At 38.0% G+C, this 18,734-nt stretch overlaps 1 long non-coding RNA gene across 1 annotated transcript; it reads right to left on the bottom strand.

The window, feature by feature from the left end:
• Window positions 1-16,931: 16,931 nt before the first annotated feature.
• On the bottom strand, window positions 16,932-17,369 carry LOC136245959 (uncharacterized). The gene is made up of 3 exons (XR_010696187.1): window positions 17,290-17,369; window positions 17,150-17,239; window positions 16,932-17,102 (listed from the first exon to the last, which is right to left on the bottom strand). It is a non-coding gene; the product is annotated as an uncharacterized lncRNA (long non-coding RNA).
• Between the last annotated feature and the right edge of the window lie 1,365 nt (window positions 17,370-18,734).

Genomic DNA, 18,734 nt, shown 5'->3' with positions numbered 1-18,734 from the left:
CACAACAGTGTTCTCGGTAGAAATACTACACACAGAGTGTCTTTTTACCATGTATGCAGATATGTCAAACTTATCACACAGCACAGACGTACAAATAATGGCATACACATATAGCTTGGTTTCTTCTATTACATAATGTAACCACACCTGAGCTGGACAAAATTTATGTAACTTTTATGCTTTTGATTATTGCTGTGTTAAACTAAGTGACTATAAAAAATGAAAAATTGCATGCTTAAAATCCATTTAGTAAAAATTTTAGAGCATTTGAAATAAATGTTATAACTGAATGCTGCAGCTGTAAAAATAAGGCATGAGGAAACATAATTATAATGCTATGTTTGTCTAGTTTTCCAAACTTCCACAATTAATAACTTTTATTATAGTTTGACCATACAATCTTGTTCCACTAATTTTACCTATACACTGTAGTTGATTGTATAACAATTACAAATACTCCCATGTGCATCTAGTACTGAGACATGATGTGTTTTGTTATGCATATGGTGGGGTGCAGTTTGTATCTACATGCCCTGTTTCACATGCCCGGCCACAATGCAGTATGCAATGCATGCATCACAAAGATAGTGTCTGAAGTAATGAACACACACCGTAATGTTACTTAAGTAACTCTTCATATCAACAAAACATGGATTTAATATTTAATGTTGATGGGCTGAATTTATATTTTGCAGGAATAAGTAAATGCTGATGCACTGAATAGTGAGCATTTAGAATACCAGATCAGGGGTGGATGTATAGGATTTCCCAATGAGCTGAGCCGGGGTACTAAGCTATTGGCATCTATAGACTATAGGTTGATACAACTAGTAGTGCAGTGTTAGAAGCACACTCAGCATGAGGAACATGATTTATCTATAGGGAGTCTGGGAGCAGGAAAATTTTTGCAAATTTAGCTTTCTGAGATTGAATTTGGCAATATTATTGACTGAACCTTATTAATAAACATTGTGAGGAGCCACTTTAACAAGCTAAATGATGTCATTATTTTCTATTTAACTAGGTCTCATATAAAGGGCACAGCATAAATGCTGCAGTATGGTTTGAGTTCAAAGTTGAAGCCAAGATATGTAGGAGTCGGTTTTTGTTCTTTAATTTATGTTGATAATCAGGATTTTGATTTGGATTTGTTTACTGTGTAAGGCAGCCGTAAGGTTGATACAACACAGGGGTGCAACTGCACAACCACAAATAATAAGCACAATAATAGCTACTGTACATTGTAAATCAAAGTTATAATTATGTAAGCCTGAGTAAAATGTGCTCAAAATTTTGCCCAAAATGCTTTCAGCCAAAATTTTCACCCATAATGCTCTTGCATTATGCTCCTAAGTTAGCAACATTTATATTGGAACATTTAATTTTTTTTAAATCAGTGAATGCTCTATTAGAAAATTTCACTATAAAGCGACTGTTCTATTAGAGATTATCGTGGAATTAATTATCGAGATTATGAAGCATGTGAGATTATCGAGAGATTATCAAGCATGTCAAGAGAGATTATCAAGCATGAGATTAAAAAGCATGTGAGATTATCGAAAGATTATCATGGAATTAAGCTCCATAGTTTGAAATATGCACCTAATATGCCAGCATTATGCTGACATAGCACTGTAGCCTATTATGCTTTTTATTATGTTGGCATATTCAGTGACGCGGGCCTATAGTTATATGATTGCTTTACTTTGATTGTCATTGTCTATTGGAATGTTCCAATACTTGAATAGTCTATTCAAGGTTCCAATAGAGTAGTTGACTGTTTTATTAGAGTATTTCGATGTTTAGCAGTTTCCCCTATTGTTGATTTCTACAAGAGATTAGCTAGCTCTTCTCTTCCCACCCTTTCCATGTTTTCATTGCGCATACCCATATGCTTAACACCTGCAAGTACTGTAGCTAGGGATGCGTCGATTTCGCCAGCAAAATTATTGGAATAATAGGAATACAAGAGCAACAAGCAAAATGCTGGCAAAATAGGAGCAAAATCGAGCAAAATAGGAGCAAAATCGAGCAAAATAGGCGCAAAATAAGCAAAATTTGTTAATCTCAGATCTGTTTCAGACAGTGTGAATGTAACTGCATAACTAACACAAGTAACAACTTACCATAGCTACGTTTAACACTCGTACGTTAAATGAGTATGGCTCTAGCTGAACTTTGACCCGAAGGCGAACCCACAATACATGTTAGCGAATAATCACGTGTGAAATAGTGTCTACAATGGATGTGATAGAACGCATTGACTACAGTTCAAGTGCTGAAAGCGATGTTAGTGAAGTAGATGACAGTCTTAGCATTGTTAGTAATGATGATGACCGTGAATCGTCTCGCGAGTCAGATGTTACAACAACTTCGACTAGTACAACTTCGAGGACTCGTTCTACCGGAAGTGCCAGCAACTCAACGACGCCAACGTCTAGTGGAGTGTCCTTGCTTAGTGTGCTAAAGGCACCAAGTGCATCTGACTTCTCTCGTAAGAGAAAAATTGCCAAAAATCCACCAGCTGGCAGGAAGAGAGCATTACATTCGAATTCGCAGAGCAACCCAAAAACGATCAAGCCCCAGCAAAGAGTAACCGAATATTCCAAGGAACCCTTTACTGTAGCTACTGGAAAGCTTTTTTGCCAAGGATGCCGGGAAGAGTTACCCCTCAAAAAGAGCAGTATTGAGTATCACTTAAAATCTACTAAACATGCTAATGGAAAGAAAAAGCTGCAACAAAGGAATGTTAAAGACTCAGACATTGCACAATCTCTGCAAAGGTATAATGCAGAAGCTCATGGGCGAGGTGAGACTCTTCCGGAACAACAGCAGGTTTTCCGAGTCAAAGTGGTCAAAACATTTCTTCAAGCGGGTGTACCACTAAGTAAGGTTGACCAGTTTCGTAGTCTTTTTGAGGAGACAGGCTATCGCCTTACAGATCGCAGATTTATGTTTGACCTTATTCCTTTTATTTTAGAAGAAGAAAAGGCACGTATTAAGCAATCACTCCAGGGTCAGTTCTTGAGTGTCATTTTTGATGGTACCTCTCATAGTGGAGAGGCATTAGCAGTCTTAGTGCGCTTTGTAAATGATTCTTTTGAAATTCAACAGCAGCTTCTAGCCATCCAACTGCTTTCAAAATCTCTCACTGGGGAAGAAATTGCACACGAATTGGTACAAGTGCTTTCAGTGTTCTACAGCATTTCTTCCAGCCATCTTATTGCTGCTATGCGAGATAGAGCATCTGTTAACAGTGTAGCAATGAGGACATTGAAGATTGTTTACCCTAATGTAATAGATATTGGATGCTTCAGCCATGCTTTTGATCGTGTTGGAGAGCACTTCAAAGTACCAACCCTGACTGAGTTTATTGGTAATTGGCTAGCACTTTTTTCACATAGCATTAAAGCCAAATTTCTATGGAAACAACAAACAGGAAAGGCAATGGCATCGTATAGTGCTACCAGGTGGTGGAGCAAATGGGAAATTTTTAAGCAAATAATGCTCCAGTTTGGTGATATCGAACCATTCCTAAGTGAAAATACAGACTTAGGCCCTGCATCTCGTCCAAAGTTACTAGCTATTTTAACTGACCGTGAAAAGCTTGAACACTTAAAGCTTGAGCTTGCTGCTGTTATTGATTGGGGGGAGGTGTTTGTTAAGGCTACATATAACCTTGAAGGAGATGGGCCACTGAGTTTCACAGCTTATGAAATAGTACAGACTGTTGTTGCAGCAGTCAGGGCAGCTCATACTCCAAACACTGAAGCTGTTATTCGCAGTATCACTACTCAATCAACTGCACAGCAGAGGCATCGCAGCTATGCTCGAAGCTGTATGCAACCAGCTCTAGATTACTTTCAAGAACTGCTAGATTCTTCCTTAAAGGAGCAAATTTTAGTTTTTAAGGCTGTGAGAGTTTTCAATCCGCACAAGATAGTAATGCTTAAGCCAGATGTTTCTCATGTAAATGCATTGCAGGTTGTTCCCTTCTTTAAGGATGACGAGCTTGAAAATTTGAAGGCTGAACTTCCTTCTTATGTAGCTAAGGCGGATGGTATTAGTGATGAACTTGCTGCTCTGGAATGGTGGAAGCTCAATGCAACTGATTTGCCTTTATGGTCAAATGCTGTAAAGAAGGTCTTGACCATACAGCCCTCCTCGGCTGCTGCAGAAAGGGTGTTCTCACTATTGAATTCAGGATTTGGTGACCTACAAGGAAATTCACTAAAGGATTATATGGAGGCATCAATCATGCTAAGATACAATCACTAATATCTAAACACCATAGTGTATGTAAACAGTGCTTATTGATTATTACATGTAATTATTATTATTACATTGTACACCAACTATGGAGCAAAATAGATTGTTGACAAGCAAAATATTGAGCAAAATAGGTAGGTAAAAAAAGAATTGCTGGAAAGAAAAATAGGTGAGAAAAAAAGCAAAATAGACTCATCCCTAACTGTAGCTTGACTTTTAGCTAGCACATACTTGAGATTCCTTTTTCCCTCTCTATCTGTGCTGTATCTAAGGCTCTTAGCGGCCAGCAGTTAGGGCGAACGCCCGCATTAATAGCCGGATTGTGCGAGCACGTGAGCTGCTATATCTTGTCGCTTCTGAGAAAACAGCTGGACGTGCTGACAGCAGTGAGGAAACTGCAAGAACACAATTGGAGCGTGAGTTTACTTGCTTACAGTATTAAGTTTAAACATTTAGAGTGCGTTCTGCAAGTGGCTTACGTCTTACCATAGGGTCTTACCCATAGGCGGCGGAAAGGGGGGGGGGGGGGGCTAGGGGGCTAAAGCCCCCCCTCGGTCTGCTGAGGGGGGGCTTAGCCCCACCTCAGAATGATATCACACCGAAATTATCTTTCTTGGAGTGGGGCTGAAAACCGTGATAAAGATCGAGATACTCTAATAGAGCAGTCACTCTAATAAAGTAGTCAGTGTGTAGCGAGCTATGTAAGGATTTTTATGTAGTTTATCAGCTAGAAATGGTAGCTGGTGAGGTGGAAAGCTCTTGTTAGTTGGTTGTGACCTTTTTTTTTTTTTTTGGTCTCACCTTACCAAACTATAGAAATAAGTCTGGGTCAGCTCAGCGGAGCCTCCCCTCATATCACCTACTTCCTCCGCCGCTGGTCTTACCGCACTCTGAAAGGGCGAGGCAAACGGCTGGTCCGTACCGTGTTGTTTTGCATGCTCTTTTCTAGATGGAGTAAGGAATTGGTTTATACAAACTTCATGCAACAGGTGATATTACTAGCAGTACAGGTAGTTTAGCAGTTCTGTAGTGGTTCATGTGGTTAATGATACTCGGGCAACTAGTGAGTCCATTTCAAGTATAAACCTGGAATTCAATATCTCCGTTCTCATAGCAATTTCCATCACTGTTGGTTTGAAGATAGGGTTTAATGTTATACACACACAGGTATTTTGATACATGCAAGGGATCACAAATCCAATTATATACTGGCATCCCATTGAAATTATATGAAAATCCTGAAATCTGGGGTCATCATCAAAACTGGAAATTTTCATTCTGTCTACTTGCAATAGGTGCAAGTGGATATAGTACACTAATGACTTGCTGTAGTGAGTAAAATAACAACATGGTAGCTGCAACAGTTATTTAGTGCCAGTCGCTAGTGGGGCTTCTGTGGTCTGGTCCCCTGTCATCTACTGTCCCGTTTCATGCACAAGTAGAAGTGAATTATCAGTATTGTTTTATTTAATATAAATTTTATTGAAATGCATAAATGTTATATGTGGGACTCTCGTATGCAAGTTTGGGGGTTTACGGGGACCCCTCGGTATCATGCAAACTAAGAAATTCTTGTAAGGTAGCTAGTGTAGTTGAATGGTATATGACAAACAATGTGAGAACAAATAGTCTCAATGGTCTCTTAGAAAAACATTTTGGCAACTAGATGTACACCCTATGTATTTCAATGCAGTTGACACTGTGTACTGTTAAGAATGTTCTAACAAACATGTGATTTTCTGACACAGTGAACAAAATACATTGTGTCCAATAGAGATGTGTAAGTGAAATCAAGTTTACAAGGCGATAGATTCCCCCATATATATGGAATGCAGTATAATTGATGAGAGGAAAGAATCCAGCGGCAAAATAACCACTCAGTAAAACGGTTTACAAATAATTGTGTCATGGCTAAGTACTTCCTTTTGGCCACACAGTCTGGTCACTAATTAGTACAAAGACTTCAAACGAACCCATGCAAACACCAGACCAACACAGGAAGTCATAACACAGGAAGTCACAATGCAAGGCTGGCTAATAATAACAAGGAGGTAAATCACTCTGGAATAAATGAACACACAACACTGCACTTAACTAAATGAATGGGAACAGTACAACTGCTGGGCTGAATCGGTATCTATATCACACGGCTATCGTTTTGTTCACCTATGTTGAGTCCATAAGTGCCTATGGATTCTTTCATAAAATAATTACATGCATATTATTGAGCTCTATAATTAGAATTGATACTTGAGTCATGTCGCACATGACTGTGAAGTCTGATAAGCCAAGTTAGAGGCAACAAAACTGTCAGGATAATTGAGGTATGGGAACTGTGTGCACTTGTCTCCTATCAAATGACAAATAGATTGCTGATGTCCTTTTATAATACACACTTGTGTTAAACCCTAGGTATACTATGATGGCTTACAACATTGGTAACCAACATTGCGGCTTGGAAACTGTTGGGGAAATCATAACTGTATTGCCATTATAGAAAGTGTGCATTGATTTTGGTACCACATAATGTGATAGCCATCTTTTGCTGTAGAGGTGAGTTAACTCTTGATGATAGTGCTGTAGCCTAGCGTATGTAATTATGTGCAACCAACCGACCTTTGTTACCTCGTTGCATCTTGGACAGATTACTAGTGGCAGTGATCGTGTAGAAGATGCAGGAGGCCTTCCACCCCCCCACCCCTCCATCCATGTGAATCCACATATAGGAAAATCAGATGGGAATTTTATTTCAGTCTTTACCCTGGCACTAAACCATCCTGATATAAAATAATTGCCCATACTTTACAAATCCATGCACGGACATTAATTAGTACAGTGTTCTGCTTGTGTGGCATTGTATCAGCTGGTTTGTTTGTCTAATGCGGTTAAAACATCAGCTCATTCAGCTGACCGCCTTGTTCATAACAAGCCAATCATCATTTCTCATTTCTGGGCATTAGCCAACACTTGTTAATGGCAATGTTGATTTGAAGCTATTGTTTTGTTTATTCCATAGGCACTGTAGCAAAATAATTAAGATACTGTGCAAGATTAGTGTTGATACTGTATGCATCACTGAGTCTGTGTGATGAAAAAAGTAATTATAAGTGCAGGTAGATGCAGGATAATATTGAGGAATGGGATTACACTGAGATGATTGTATTTGTACAACACTAGATCAGAGTTTTATTCATTGCCACCGTCAACCAATGGAATTCTCTTTTTCTCCTACCACTAGCTGTGTCACTAACTCATTTCTAATGGAATTTCTTCCCCAACTGTAATTATTTTGTACTTAATACTGACTTACCTCTGTGTGTTGCAATGCCACATGGAGGTATAGCGACAAAAAATATACTTGAGAGGCTAGGAAGGTAGGGTAACTGGTTGATACAATTTGTATCAACCAGTTAGCTACCCTACTTGGCTGGGTCGAGGGGTGTATAATGCTTGTGGTCATAACACTAATTTTAACCATCAACTGCACACAGTATTTTCATATGTTCCACACACGTTAATAGCAGATTATTATCAGATGAGTGGGACTCCTGTTCAATAATGTATCTCGTTCATCAATGGCTACTTGAAGCGGTCCGCTGCTTATTTATTTATTTTAATATTTTACAGATCAAATTAACACATGTACAGGACATTGGAGAAATTAAGGGTGAAAAATATTTCAAGATCTGAGGGTCAGCTGGCAACTAGTGCCAGCTGCCGTAATAATAGTATACTTACTTACAACTATAATTAAAATTGACTACCTTACAAAGTGTTACAGTTACATGAGTGGGGAAGCTTACTACAATTTCTACATATAGCTACAACTGATGAGGATCACCACTATAAATATAAGGGCCGAAAGGTCATATCAACACAAAATACTCTTTGTGCTGATGAGGCTTCCTGGTCATACACTTACTATAATTTCTTAGTGTTAATATTCCCTTATAATTTGTCTGATGGAATCAGTATATGTGACCTAATTTTAGAAAACCGTCGATATCCACACAATTTTCAAAATGCATTTTATTTGTTCTTTGTTTTCTACAAGGACAGAGGAATGGACTAGCCAAGTTTCAGCTTCCTAAGTTAAGCAGCGTTGGAAATACAGCACTAGACATCTGGACGAGCAAAGAATTTGATATCAAGACTCACGGTAGAGTCGCGCGGCCAGTAAAGTAGAAACGCGCGCCGCAGACAATAAATGACGCGACCACTACGTGAGGATTTTACAGGAACGAACGTTGTCAAATTCGGCCGTCCTGTAACTCACCCGCCACTTACGCTATCCCTCTGAAACTCTAGAGTTGAACTCATCGTGTCACTAGTAACTACCACACAAGCAGTGAAGCAAATCCATGCCGATTGTTTCGTGATCGAGATTGCCGACATCAAAGGGGAAGTTTCATTTTTAAAAAAATAAAAAATTTTTATCGCATGCGGTTAGACGCAACCGCAGGTGTATGCCTTGCGTTCCTTTGTGCATTCCAAACATTGATTGCCCTGCTATCGCTTCAGTATTCACTCAATCGCCTCAAGATTCACATCATCGATTTCACCATACATGATTACCCTACCGTCGTAATTTCAGCACCAAAGGAAGTTTCAGTCGTCCTCAGTCGACCTAGAGGCCAAATACAAATCCCAGATTGTTGTTTTCCGCAATACTCGCTTGGCATGTAGGGAAATGTATCTTTAAACTGTTCTAAAAGTTTCGTTCAGATTGAAACATTTGTTTTCGAGAATGGCTAGTTTGAAATTTGAATTTAGTCGCCCCCACATCATTTGCTCTCTAAGAATTTTACTCGGAATTTAAAGAATGACGCAGAGCACAACTGCGGTCACTGGGTATTGATGAACTGGCGCTCTATATGTAGTTAATCAGTGCATATAGCCACAAAGAAGTGTGCTGCCATAGATTATAGTCCACAGATATAATCTATGGTGCTGCATACCATCGTTCGTTTTTAAATTTGAATTTAGTCGCCCCCACCGTAACGTAATTTGTCCTCTAAGGGCGCGGCTTAAAGAATGACACAGAGTACAACTGTTGTTACCAGTTGTTGACACAAGCTGCGAGTAATTAGCACATGTAGCTAGCCAATTGTCACCATGCATTATTGCATTTTATAACACCCCCACACAAAAATTACACATGTAATTACAACATACAGAGGACACATGAATAGCTACCAAACACTTTTCACAACAATAATGACTGTAATATAACTGCTATGAAAATGTTTTCCAGTGGCCCGCCATGGTAGCAAGTCTCACATGACGGCATGTATATTCATCCAAGCACAATGGGAGTAACAAATAGGTACGATGACAAGTTAATATGACTCCATTTGTAGAATCCAGATGAGTGGGTGTCACTCCAGTATGCCTAAACAGTTAACAAACATTCCTGTTATAAATACGTGTTAGAGTTGCAATATAATAGTATAGTATTTAAATGCAACAATACATAGTCTCCATTGCATCACTATCAAACGACACTAAGTGGAGGATATTGTTGCATCTCTAGTATGTACACTCTATCAGTACAACCTGTCTTAATGGCCACCAGTATAGAAAGACAACCTCTCTTGAAAAGCCAATTCCAATTGAGAATTTATACACTATTACCTGCTTATTGAGTGAAGATGGCAATAAACAAGTTCCACCGTAATTTATACACGTGATCTGATCCTGTATATTCTGTTAGTGGATGAGATCCACTTGGCCAGGACAAAATGTGACTCAAATGTCCTAGATGATCCATACTCAACCCACTTATGACCCAGTGGCACAATGGAACTGAGTATAGAGAATACAACTATATTTATTTCTAAGATGTGTGGATGTGTGGACACATTACAACACATTACATGTACATACAAGACATGCTACGTACTGTTTTAGCATTTCAAGTCACCACATTATGTACGGACCAGTCAACAATGCTTCATAGTGCCCATCAGTAAACCTGAAGAAAAGTTACGAAAAATAAAAATTCACATAAGTACAATGAAACCTCATTAATATGGCCAGCTGTGGAACCACAAAATTTGGCCTGAATAACAAGGTGGCCTTATTAATGAGGTCATAAAGTACTGCTTAGCTATATTTGGGATCTACTAGAGGTGGCCAATATAATGAGGTGGTCTTATTAAAGAGGTGGCCACTAAGTGAGGTTTCACTGTACATACAGTTCACAATCACAATGGCACATTCAGAGATTGTATTTAGATGGATGATACAGTAACACATTGTGACTTCAATACTCGTGATGTGTCAATGCTAGGCAGCAACCATATACACGGCACTGCCGATGCACAACATCACACTTACTCGCACACACAATTTTGCTCAAGATTTTACAAATTGATAATTAAGAGGTGTGGAAACTAGCTGTTCGCTCGAAAGACTGTGTGGCAGCTGTTTTCCTTCTGTACAAGTGGCCACCAAGACAGGTCCACTGTGGATGAAAGCCAGGCATTAGATATTTGGTATTTCATGTGTTGAAGGCATTCCAGGGCTTCCAGTAGTCTCAAATCTCACCACAGTTTACCTCAGGCAGTGTTGTGGTCACCACTAAACCACCGGAATGCTGTGTTATGTTCATCTTATACTTGGCTACTATATTGTAGAACTGAAATGGATACTCTGAAAAATATATCCTATGGATAATGACTTCATCACTTTCTTCATCAGGAGCTTATAAGGACCAATAGTGAAACTTTTACACTTTGGGCTGATAGCCAACTGCCTAAGTCTGAAGCAGTGCCTTTGGTGCTCTAACAGATTGGCTGCCAGCACTCACTGTCTCATACACTGTCACACACTAAATCCATCTCTATAGCCAGTTAGAACAGCATGCTTCTTACCTTTTTTAAGGCCGCAAAATGCAGCTACCTCTTTAAAAAGCTAGGTCAGAAACTTTTTGTCCCTATGGCCTGAATAATGACCAGTTTTCACTGTACTATTAGTGATTAGTGATCATGGAGAACTATTTATTAAGATACTAAGATATACAAACGCTACAACCTCTAAATATAGCAGTAAATTTTTTACCCTGGTCCAATGTCTCGTATTAATAATCGTGAGAGACTCTACTGTGACACATACATGTTTATCATGATATGTGCTAATCGCCTTTTTCAATTAAGTTTTACAACACAAATACATGTATAGTTAAACTCACCAATTGTGACTAAATCCCTTCAACACGAAAAGACAAGTAATGAGACAACCTTGGAGACAACAGCCTCAAGCCTATTCTGGTGCGCTAATTTAGTAGCTAGTAATATAAAATTTAAAGGCGTTTATTTACAACAGGACATAATTACGCGCCCTTCTATTGTCAGTCTCTATACATACTTGCCTTTTCTTTACTATTCTCATTTCATTTCACAAGATCTCTTGGCAGGGGAATAACTTCTTCACTTGAATTAGTCAATGCTTGAAGTAGATCGAGATACTCTAATAGAACAGTCACATTTCTACAAGTGCCATATTTTATATTGTAAAGTCTGTAAGTAGCTAGTAATTTAAACTATACAATCCGATGCTAAGCAGAACTTGTAAGGCCAATGAAACTTGATTAGCAGTTTCACGTCATCGCCCGCATGATTTTTATATACCCGCATGGAATTTCATTATTGGTAATTCAGATCGAAATACTCTAATAGAGCAGTCACTTTTACTCTAATAGAGCAATCAGCTATACTCTAATGAAATAATCACTTGTTTAGGAGTAACAAAAACAGCTGAATATTCTTATATGGATTAGTAACGTATTTTAGCTATTTAATGCAAGAGTAATCAATGTAGATCTTGCTGTTTTTTGGCAGAAATCTTCATGTTTGGGATGTGTGTTGTGGTTTTGGAAAATAATGAATAATGAATAATAACCGCCCGCCCGCATCAAATTTTTAAAAATCTGAGCGAGAAACTGGTAATCAAGTTTCATTGGCCTAACTATGCTAAATATTGATTGCTGTGTTACAGCTGTTTTGTGACTGCTCTAATAGAGTATCTTGATCGTTTTAATGCAGTACAAGATGAAAGGCAAAGTGTTATTAAGGGTTTACTAGTTAAAATGGGTGTTAGTTGACTGCAGTTGCATGCCACTAACAGGGCCGTCCAGAGAAATTAGAGAGCCTAGGGAAAAGAGTTAAAGAGGGGTCCAGTGGCAAGGAAGGGTCTAGATCCTGACTGCTCTATTAGAGTATATCGATCTTTCTTTAAACAGGTATTCAAGGGGCCCCTTTCGGGCTGGGGCAGGGGGCAAAATACCCCAGTTACCCCTCCCCCCCCCCATGTGGGCGGCCCTGGCCACTAAAATTACAGTTATATTTTAATATTCTGTCACTGTAATCTGGGGTTTCTGTCAAAACCATGGAAACTCACCTACTGTTATCAACAGTGCATTGCTTATTCTAACAAAAAGTATTGAAATCCCATCCAAAAACAGCTTATAGCTGTAAAAAAAGTGCACGTCCAAGTAAAGCAGAGTTACCTGCGACAAAAAGTAATGATATCATAATGCGGCCATGTGCGAGGTGTGCAAGTTGTAAAATTAATATTAGCTAATCAGATAATACAATGTTATTGTTAAAGTGTTAATGAGAACTATGTGATGCTGCTATTTTTAAGTGTGTGAGCATCTTCATAAATGCCACACAAATTTAATTCTCAATAAAGCAATGTGTATAGATTCTCTGATAGCAATAAATAGTTTGAGTTTGGCCGTCTTTCCTGTATACAGCAATGCTATGAACAAAGGAAAGGTGGCCAAACTCAAACTATTTATTGCTATCAGAGAATCTATACACATTGCTTTATTGAGAATTAAATTTGTGGGGCATTTATGAAGATGCTCACACACTTAAAAATAGCAGCATCACATAGTTCTCATTAACACTTTAACAATAACATTGTATTATCTGATTAGCTAATATTAATTTTACAACTTGCACACCTCGCACATGGCCGCATTATGATATCATTACTTTTTGTCGCAGGTAACTCTGCTTTACTTGGACGCGCACTTTTTTTACAGTTATAAGCTGTTTTTGGATGGGATAATTTATACAGAAGCTATCAAGAAAAGAATCTACAGGCGCTTACATAAACCAACATAACGTACTGATACAAGGACGTACGGAATTGAATCTTGGCTCATTGTGTTCGCCATACATTTGTGCATCCACCAAGGTAAAAGTTTTTCTCCAGGCATGTTTCTGTGTTCGAGAAGGAAGGCAAATTCACGGAAAAACGATCGTCGGTGAATTCTTTCGTCGCCGCAACGTAAACAAACGTCTGTATCGTTGGAATCTTTTCGTGTATGGAGATGAAGCAAAGATTTTTGTACTCCCTATGAACAGGCGAACACGATGATGCCCAGGATTTATCCATTGGCAGCTTAATTCACCCACCAGCGAGGCAATAAAAACTTGCGTAATATTTTTTTCTGAGCTTGCGTTTTTTAGGTGCACCCGTTTTTTACCCATAGTTTTTAAATGCGTTTTATTACAAAAGTACTGTTGTGCGTATATCGACGGTTTTCCAAAATTCGGTCACATACATCAACTACATTGTTATCCAGACATTGGTTGTCTGATATTTGGAATTCCATTATAACGTGTTGCCGTCAGTAATAGTGTGTTCTATCAGAGTTGCTGGCTGATAACGTACGTAAGTGTAACAACAGTATCTCATTCTGAGGAATACTGTAATCAAAATAACTTGGCATAAACTGCTGAAGTCATCTTCCTGGACATTTTGTACATATGTAGGTTGAGACCATGCAGGAACAAAGATACAGGTGTCATGAATTTCAGGTCAGTTGACGTTCAGAGAAATTGTATTATTGCAATTGTTCTTTTTGTAGTTATCAATTATCAGTGACCAGGTTGTGATAGCGTACGTTTGTTTGACTAATGTCCTAATGTTCTGGTTTACATGCTTACCCAACAGTTATGTTATTCACTTAACCTGCATATGGGATATATATATTTTTTTAGTTCATTTTGATTATCCATCCTATTATTGGTACAGCCTGGCATATCGATTTTTTGCACATTCTCTTTTTAATCAGTGCCTGCTGGATTGTTTCGTCAGATATCGAAACAGGTGTCTTTGGTGTTGCAACCGATGTTCCAGGTCAGTTGCATGTGTGTTTAATTTAAGGTTAACTTTCACCCTATACTGGAGTGTTCATAGCTGAAAGTGTATGCACCGTATTCTGAGACAGCTACCATTCTAACTTCTGTTTCTTTTTAGTAGGTGTTGTAGTCTAAGGAGGTTTTGATAACTACAGAGACTGAGTATTTCAACAATTTGTTCTAAGGTGTTGTACTCATAGCACCACAGTGCTGCTGTAACGCTTTTGGTGGTGTTGATAACAACAAGTGTTGTAGCAGTTATTTATCCCAAGAGGTGCAATCATAGCTCCCTCATATAAGGTGTTACAAAACTAATTATTTTGGGATGTTGGTACATATAATTTTGTGGTTTTATGCATGGGTTAATCAGTACCGTATAGGTGTAGCCATAACCCTTTGTGTTTTCAAGGATATTGGAACTTAAGAATTCGGCGGCATCGACTCTACCTGATGGTGTTACTATTGCCAGGCGTTCAACAACGTCCTTGGCAAATGACTTCGGGGACATAGGCTTCTTCTTGGGGGTCTCACCGATGATCTCTGCTGACACATCCAGGAGACTGCTGTCCATGTCTTCGATAGTGCTACTTATGTGGTGGAGAGAAAAAAAATGTACATAATAAAATGTTTAATTTTAATGCTGTAGTAAGTTAAGATATGTGTTAAGAGGTGATTGGTGAGAGAGAAGATGGTAGACGGAACTCTGTGACGTTGTTCAGAATTCCAGGAGACTCTGACAATATTATTGTCAATAGTCAGGTAACTAAGAACTTAATACTAGTCCAAACTTACTTAATACTAGTCCAATGGGTCTCCAAACTATAGTGAATTAGTAATTACTTGTGACAGTCGTACTCCCCGTATACGGACAGTTTATCATTGTAGCTAGCTAATCTAATTAGGTCTATTTGATTAGTCGGTTGAAAAAAGTGAGAGGGTATATACCTATGTTGAAAACTCTCAGTGCCCTTCTTATAACAATGGAAATAAATAAGCCTCTGTGTTGATAGTGTATTATACTTGTACGGGGGTAACAACTGTTGGACACTCCTCACGTGAACACGCACAAAAATTATTATTATTATTATAATAATTGCAGGACTCTGAAAGAGTATACGTGCAATATAGTATGTAGTTAAGTTAAGTAGTTAATTAAGTATAAAAAGAATTATAAATTATAAATTGTTTAAGAAATCAGTAGCAGATCTACGGAATGCTTCAAAGGAATCCAAATTAACAACTGAGTCAGGTGAACTATTCCACAATCTGACAGTAGCTGGGAAGAAACTGAATTTGTGTATATCAATTCTTGAAAAAGGTGTTTGATATCTTCTATTGTGCCCTCTAGTAACAGTGTCGATGAGAGATATCTCATAGGGTAGTTGTAGTGCAACAGAACCTTGCAATATCTTATAAAACATCATCAGTCTACTTACTTGTCTTCTAACCTCCAAGCTACACCATTTAAGCTCATTCAAGATACTGGTAACACTACTTGAAAAATCATAATCAGACACCACAAATCTGGCAGCACGTCGCTGAACACTTTCAAGCTTCTCAATGTTAGTCTTAGTATATGGTGCCCAAACTATTGATGCGTATTCTAGTATTGGTCTCACATACAAGAAATAGGCTTGGCTTCGTATTTGAGAATTACAATGATATAGATTACGCTTAAGAAGCGCCAATACACTATTAGCTTTTCTGCAAATAGTGGTAATATGTTTGTTAAAGTTCATCTTAGAGTCCAATATCACACCAAGGTATTTTGCATGACTAACCATTCTTATTTGATTATTGTACAGGAAATAGCTTGTGGGTTTTGGATTACTTAAAGTAACTTGTAATACTTCACATTTATCTGTGTTAAATGTCATCATCCATTTAAATAAATAATAAAGTTGCTACAGTAAAATTCGTTCGCCTTGATTGGAGGAGTTCTTGGAATAAAAAGGCTAAAGTAAGTATAAGTTTAGAACAGACTGTAGTAAATAGCACACATCTGGACAGTAACGTTTGCACTGCTGGCGTCTATTTTGAGTCCCCAACTTGCTAGATCCCGATGCTTGCCCTCACGTGATTACACTGGTTGCGAAGGCAACCTTTCGGCCTCCAACCGTTGATAACAGTTATTTAAAATCCACGACCCTCATTGGCTACACAATACACTCACTTAGTTACACTTTAAAATACGCTGATTTAGTTGCTTCTTCTTTCGCTGCGACCACACAGGACCGACTAACTGCGGTGTTGTCTTCCGTATTCTCCGTAAAAAGTACAGTAGACAGTAGTTCTTCATTTATTTAATACAAAGCTTTCCTCCTTTTTAGCACCACCAAATGTTCTTTTGAGACTAATTGAACTTTTGGAAAACCCCTTGGCTAGTCCCACGAAGTACTACTGAATAATGTACGCACGCCGCCATTTAAGTGATACGTATTAAAGGTAAAAAAATGTTAATGAATAAAATTAAATGAACAAAACACTTTCTTTTTTTTCTGATAATACACAGTATGTCACCAGTTAAGACAAAACAAAGTCAGTACAGCAGTTATATTACTAAAGGAAAAGTATAACATGCCATGAGGTAAGAAAAACTTCACTCCAACATTTGCACACAACTCCATGCAATCTGTTTCTTATTTTCCGCCCTAAGAACGTTGTCACCTGACGAAGCTATAGAAGCAGAAATGCATTGTGACTGCTATAAAGTTCTTAGTTACCTGACTATTGACAATACCATTGTCAGAGTCTACCGGAATTCTAACTGTCTTTACAGATCTAGAGTTCCTCTTTTGTCTTCAATTTACTCTCTGTACCAATATAATATAATATAAACAAGTTTATTTGCATATAAACTAACTTTTGATATTTTATTTCCATAAGTAGAAACTACGAGGACTTGTATGCTTCCAGTCTCCCGGATGAGTTCACCGATGTGATTGATCACAAGGACACCATCTAAACTGAAATCTCGACAGTCATTCCCCAAGGATACTGAATATACCTTGGGTCTGTAACCATTTAATCAGGTAGAGTCGATGCCGCTGAACCATATTATTCAAATACATTTCCAGTTAAACAGGGTTGTTATATATAAGAATTTTAACAGTGTACAAACTAAACATAATAATCCTTAAAAACCTGAAGTTTTAAAACATAAAGATCCAAGGGAGTATAGTCCCCAACCTACTTAGATAATAGGAGGTATTTATATGGGTATATACGTGTTTGTGTGATTTGGCAATCAATACAAAACAAGGGTGGTGGACTGATTGTGTTTTGTTTGATTTAGATTGATTTTATAGCATATCTGAACCAAGTAGTGTTATAGCGACAATTCCTATGGGGAATGATGACCGAGGAAGTAGCTAACGCAATATTTGGCAAAGTGACCAATACAGAGAAAGCCAAACATCTTGTTGGTGTGATATCCATGTAAAGATAAACGTTGCTGTAATGTGTCATCACTCACGTACAGTCTTACCAGACCATAAATTTTCATGCGATGAAGTTTCACATTAGTTTTACTAACCATGAAAAGTGTGAAACTAATGTATTGTGCAAATTTCTGGATAATATATTGTATTTCAGGCACACAACATGGTACTTGCATTCATTGCGTGTGGAAGTACATAAGAAACACCTCATTTAAAGGTGATAACAGATAGGACCATGATATGTGACCGGATTTGCAAAAAGGGGTCTTCCACATGTACACATCCAGATCTTGGTAGACCATATGTCCATATCTTAGTGTATGAGTAGCATATCGATCTGAAAGTTTCTCCATCCCTTAGCAGTGTCAGTGCTCACTATGGCTGTGCGATAATAGTAAAAACTCTATTTTGATAAGCGAAAATCATTTTATCTCAATAATCAATATTATCTCGATAATGATGTGACATCATAAGACTATTTTGTAAGCACAATTTTACATATTTGTTAACGCAAAGTCAAGTATATAGTACTTGTTAAGTCAGAAATCTTATCGTTTTCTTTAACTAGTTTGACATCTTTTCACAAGTTTCCCATCTGACTGGTTGATTTGCAATAGATTACAAAGATTTACTATTATCTCAATAAGCAAATTCACTATCTTATTTACAATAATAGGTGATTCAGGTATCTAGATAATCTTTTTATCTTAATTATCTCCCAGCTCTAGTGCTTACTACTGTTTAAAGTTCCAAGTCAATAACATTTTTTCAATCTGAAGTAATGAATCATCAAAGTTGGTAAATTGCATGTGCAGGGGCGGATCCAGGGGGGGGGCTTTGGGGGCTGAAGCCCCCCCCTTCATATTTA

The sequence above is a fragment of the Dysidea avara genome, chromosome 2, assembly GCF_963678975.1.
Source record: "Dysidea avara chromosome 2, odDysAvar1.4, whole genome shotgun sequence".
Classification (NCBI taxonomy): Eukaryota; Metazoa; Porifera; class Demospongiae; order Dictyoceratida; family Dysideidae; genus Dysidea; species Dysidea avara.
This window is presented reverse-complemented; position numbering and strand designations above follow the sequence as displayed.